Below are 5,194 nucleotides of genomic sequence, written 5' to 3' on the forward strand. Positions count from 1 at the left end.
AATTGTAGATTCCCTGAAATGGGCTGTACAGAGAATCAGCAGCAGAAATGAAAAGTGGAAAAGCGAAGGGAGGCCTCAGGCTTTTGGGATATGTGGTTATCAGCCACGAGCTGTCAATTTTTGCAAGGTAAACAAAGGAGAGGAGATCTTGATCAAGAAAGGGGGACTGACATAAGCAGAAGTATCCCCTTGTCTACTTCTAGCAGTGAATTTCAGTTCTAGTTCTTCTATCTATGCTGTGAGACTGAGGAACAATTGAAGGGCCAGAGCTAGTGGTCTGAGATACAGGAAGGCCAAGTGCTGGATCCTTCACTCGGATCACAATAACCCCATGCAGTGCTGCAGGCTTGGGGAAGAGTGGCTGGAAAGTGGCCTGTCAGAAAAGGACCTGGGGGTGCAGGTTGACATGTTTGGATGGTTGCAGGCTCTTCAGGAGGGTTAGACATGGCAGAAGAGGTAGGGGTTGACACTGTATCTAATGGAAGGGCTAGAATGTGTGCTGCTCACAGTTGGCAATAGCACAGTTAAAAGATTCTGGATAAGCACCAAGGGGCAAACAAACAATATAGATATCATTGTGGGAGTCTACTATAGACCTGTCAGGCAGGACAATGACATTAGCAAATTAATCTTTGAAGAACTAAAGGACACTTCCAAATCAACTGCTCTCGTCCTTATGGGGAAGTTCGACCTGCCAGAAATTAACTGGGAGCGTCACACCGCTGGTACAACCTGGGCCATAAAATTCCTAAGAGACCTGGACAACAATTTTATGGAACAGGTGCTGAGTGAGCTGACTCAGAAAGGTGCCCTCCTTGATCTGCTCCTTGTCAACAGAGTGGATCTTGTGGGCAATGTGGTGACTGGTGCCATCTTGGCCACAGCAACACAAAGTGATTGAGTTTAAAATCCTTGTTGACAGGAGGAAAAGTGCAGGAAAACCTCAACTCTGGACATGAAAAGAGCAGTCTTCAGGCTGCTCAGAGAACTAGTAAGAAAAGTCCTTTGGGAAATGTTTCAGTAGTGTTGGGGTCTATCAGTGCCGGTCACTCTTTAAACATCACCTCCTAAGGGCACAGGAACAGCAATTCCCCAGTGTCAGAATTCAAGCAGAAGGCTGGCTTGGCTGAACAGGGATCTTCTTTTGGGTCTATGACAAAAAAGGAAGGGGTATGCCCAGTGGAAGCAAGGTCAGGTGAACTGGAGGAATACAGAGATGCAGTTTGCCACTATGGGGAGGAAATTCATGCAGCTAAAGATCACTTGGATTTGAAGCTGGCCAGAGATGTGGGAGACAATAAAAAGTTTTTTCAAATGCATTAATGGCAAAAGGCAGTATAGAAATAACATCAGACTGTTACAGGATGAGGATGGGCACCTCACAAACAGGGACATGGACAAGGCAGAGGCATTTAATGCATTCTTTACCTCTGTCTTCAACACAGATGATGGACCAAGGGGGGCTCAGTGCTCTGAGCTGGAGGACCATGGCTGTGAGAATGATCAAATCCCAGCTGACCCTGAACTTGTACTGTCCCAGCTGGATCCCTAGAAATCTATAGGACCTGATGGGATTCATGCAAGAATCCTCAAAGAATGAGCTGATGTCCTTGCAAAATTTCTCTTGATGATTTTTGAACTGGGAATTGCCTATGATGTACTAACAGACTTCCAACAAATATTTTTTCCAAATTAAATAGCAACCATAATAGAAAATAAGAGGTTTTTAAACCTCAGGGTTTCAAGCTGTCTCAGGCTTCTCAACATAAAAAGAAAAAAAAAAAACCAAAAAAACCAAAAAAACCCCCACCTTTATGGAAGGGGTGCAACTTCCTGCTAAACTATTTCTTTTTAGGAGATATAAAGCTTTCAAGGTGCTTTGTTTAGGCTGTAGCTGGAGCCATAAATAACTTTAAAACGCCTCTTAAAATATAGTGAAGTTCATCCACAGAAGAGCAGGCCCTTAACTACCTCACAGAACAGCTTTGACAAAATGGCTGTGACTGACAGCACAAGCATAACAATATACTTACTGCAAGGTAGGAGGAATATGGGACATGATATTCCATATTATTTTTGTCCCCAGATCACAGTGGAGCTGTGTGCAAATGTTCTAATGAAATCCTGCTTCTTTCCTTGGGAACAACTAAATGGATTCAGAAACTCCCTGGCAGAAGAACAGTATTGAGCACACCATATCTGGATTGATCCTCATACCTTAGATCTGTGCAATTTAGATCCTTTGTAGATCCCAGGGTCCTTCAAATTGATCCATAAAAGGATAACCAAGGGAAAAAACCTCAGGTGTGTAAACTTGTAAGGAAGGCCTTAACACCTTCTCAGGAATATATCTACAAATGGTAATTGGGAGAAAAAAAAAAAACAAACAAACAAAAAAAGCCACCACTAGATCTCTAAAAGGACTTGCCAGATCCTAACACAAACATTTCTCAGCTTAAAAAAAAAAAATCTTATTTTACATTCATCCTCTCTAGGGAGGCATCCACACAGCAAATGAGGATGTACTATGTGTCAATCCTCCTGGAAATGTCTCAGTGTGGACTAACCCACTTCAGCTTCATTGCCACATCAAAAGGTCTGTGTATTAGCTTGCATTAAAATCGTAATTTCATTGTCTGCTGCAGGATTTGGTTGCACATTAGCTTCTGGGGTTTTGGTTTGATTGGTTGTTTGTTCTGTGGCATTTTTTTTACTGATGAAAATTTATGGGAAAAATTGCTGGCAGGATGAGGAATGCTTATGGGATCTGGTGCATTTTCCACTACTGAATCAAAACCAGGTGACCTGCAGCAGCATGCATCAAAAAGTCTAGAAAAATAAGCAGCATAATCATTACAGTCTTTATGCTGAGACCTACTCATGGCCAACCTGACCCATTCAAATTTTAGCTGCCATTCCCTTTACAGTATGCTTTTTTCATAATGTGCCATGGAATTTATTCTTGATGTACCAAACCCACTTTTCTGTCGTCAGGTATCTCTGAAGGGTAGAGTTTTTTGGGAAAAATGATAATTTATCTCTTTTCTCTTGCTAGCTCAAGTTTCAGTTGGTTTTTAAAAAATTATCTGTAGTAGTATTTTAACTTCAGCAAGTCAGCTAAAGGCAGGAGGTCAGGTCAAGTTTGCCCAAATTCAGGGGCCACCTTTTCTCTGTAGTCAGTAGAGTAGGAAATAAACTTCCAGACCAGATGCATCTTACTGGTGGATTTCAGTGGAAGTCAACTAAAAGAGAAACCTGCATGTCTACCGCAGGCATCCTGAACTATGATATGGGTTAGATTTCTTGCAATGAGTTGATGCAATATATTCAGTTGACAAAAGATTGTTTAAATGACAGTGAGTTTTGGGCTTTTTTTTTTTTTTCATCCCTTTTGAGCCACAACTAGCAGATTTTCTTCATGACAATATCTAGAACAGACATTTTGCAGAGCTGAGGTGGCTGGCTGGCTGCAATGTTCATCTTGTATATGCCAGTGCTTTACTTGAAGTTTGCAGGAATTGTTGGCCCCACTTCATCAGCTGCTGTAAGGACACACAGCTGAGACATGGCCCTTTTGGGACTCAGGACCTGTTAAACTGCTGTCAGTGACGTTACTATGACATCTCTGTTTTGGTGGGCTGCACTGCTTTTTCTCTTGCCCTTTAAAATGGAAAAGCTACCAGAGGCTAAGCACCTGATTATTTTGTTTAATTATTATAATACATACTTGGAGGCAAAACCTATACTTACTCTTTAATAATGTTACACTTGGGAAAAGAAAAATAATAAGAAAAATATATGGATTTACTTGAAGGCAGTTGTGGCTTCTGTTTGTGCTGTTTTTCAGTACATGTGCTCAGCACTGCGAGAAAGTGCCAGTTGTTTCTTATCAGCTAAACGGCTGTGGGTGCTCTGCATTAGGTGTTTTAAAGAAAGATGTCTGCTTACAGCATTGCTAGGTATGTGGTGCTGTGGGGTTTGGTTGCTTTTGGGATAGTGTTGATTTTTGGGGTGTTGTTTTGGAATATGTAATGAGAAAACTCCATGCAACCACTGAGCGATCTTAACAGGAGGTGTGCTGGCACTGAGGGTAAGCTTCAGCATCATCTGCTGGAGAAGGGGATTGCAGGGTGGGTGCTCCTGCAGTGGGCCCGGCTGCCCTTGGACACGGTGGGACCCTGCGGGGCAGTGGCGGGCCTGGCTGGAAGGCGTGGAAAACTGCTCTGTAGGGCATAGAGCTTGTCCACAGCATGTCATGGAGGCTGTGCTCGGGGGAAGCCTGTCTTCAGCTGGCACAGAATCACTGAAACAATTAGGTTGGAAAAGACCTCTGGGATCATCAGGTCCAACCTCTGAACGAACACCACCATGTCAACCAGACCGTGACACTAAGTGCCACAGCCAGTCTTTCCTTAAACACCTCCAGGGATGGTGACTCCACCACCTCCCTGGGCAGCCCATTCCAATGCTTAATCACCTTTTCTGAGAAGAAATTCTCTGTAATGTCCAACCTCAACCTCCACTGGTACAGCCTAAGACTCTGTCCTCTTGTCCTGTCCCTCGTTACCCGGGAGAAGGTGATGACCCCTGCCCGGTACCACCTCCTTTCAGGTGGTTGTAGAGAGCGGCAAGGCCATTGCTGCGCCTCTTCTCCGGCCCGCTGTCGTGCCGCGGGGTGTGTGACAGCCTGCGGCTGCACGGTGCGGGGTGTGGGCGCGGTGTCAGCGGGCAGCGCGGGGCCCGGCGGGCCGGGGCCGCGGCGCGCTGACAGCCGCGGCGGGCGGGGCGGTGCCGTGTTTACATCCCGGGCCGCCGCACGCTGCCGCGGCTCCGCGCGCTCCCATTGGCGGCTCCGCCGGCGGCCCCGCCCCGGGGCGGGCGGGCTGAGCCCCGCTGGGCGCGCGGGGCCGCCGGCGGAGCCGCCGCTGTCTCGGCGGGGCCCGGGGCCCGATGGAGCGGACCGGAGCGGGGTGATGGTGCCGGGGATGCCCCCCGCCAGCGGGGCCGGGCGGCGGAAAGGTGCCGAGGCAGCGGGCGGCGGCAGCGATGGCAGCGCTCCTCCCGGCGCTGCCTGCTGCTCTGCCGGCGGAGCCGGGGCGGCCAGGCCGGGACGCGGGGTGTTCCGGGGGCGCGGGGGTCGGCGCGGCCCCGCGGCACGGCGGCGGCGCTGGGGCGAGCGGGGCGCGGGCGGCGG

Source organism: Lonchura striata, chromosome 1, assembly GCF_046129695.1.
Source record: "Lonchura striata isolate bLonStr1 chromosome 1, bLonStr1.mat, whole genome shotgun sequence".
Lineage (NCBI taxonomy): Eukaryota > Metazoa > Chordata > Aves > Passeriformes > Estrildidae > Lonchura > Lonchura striata.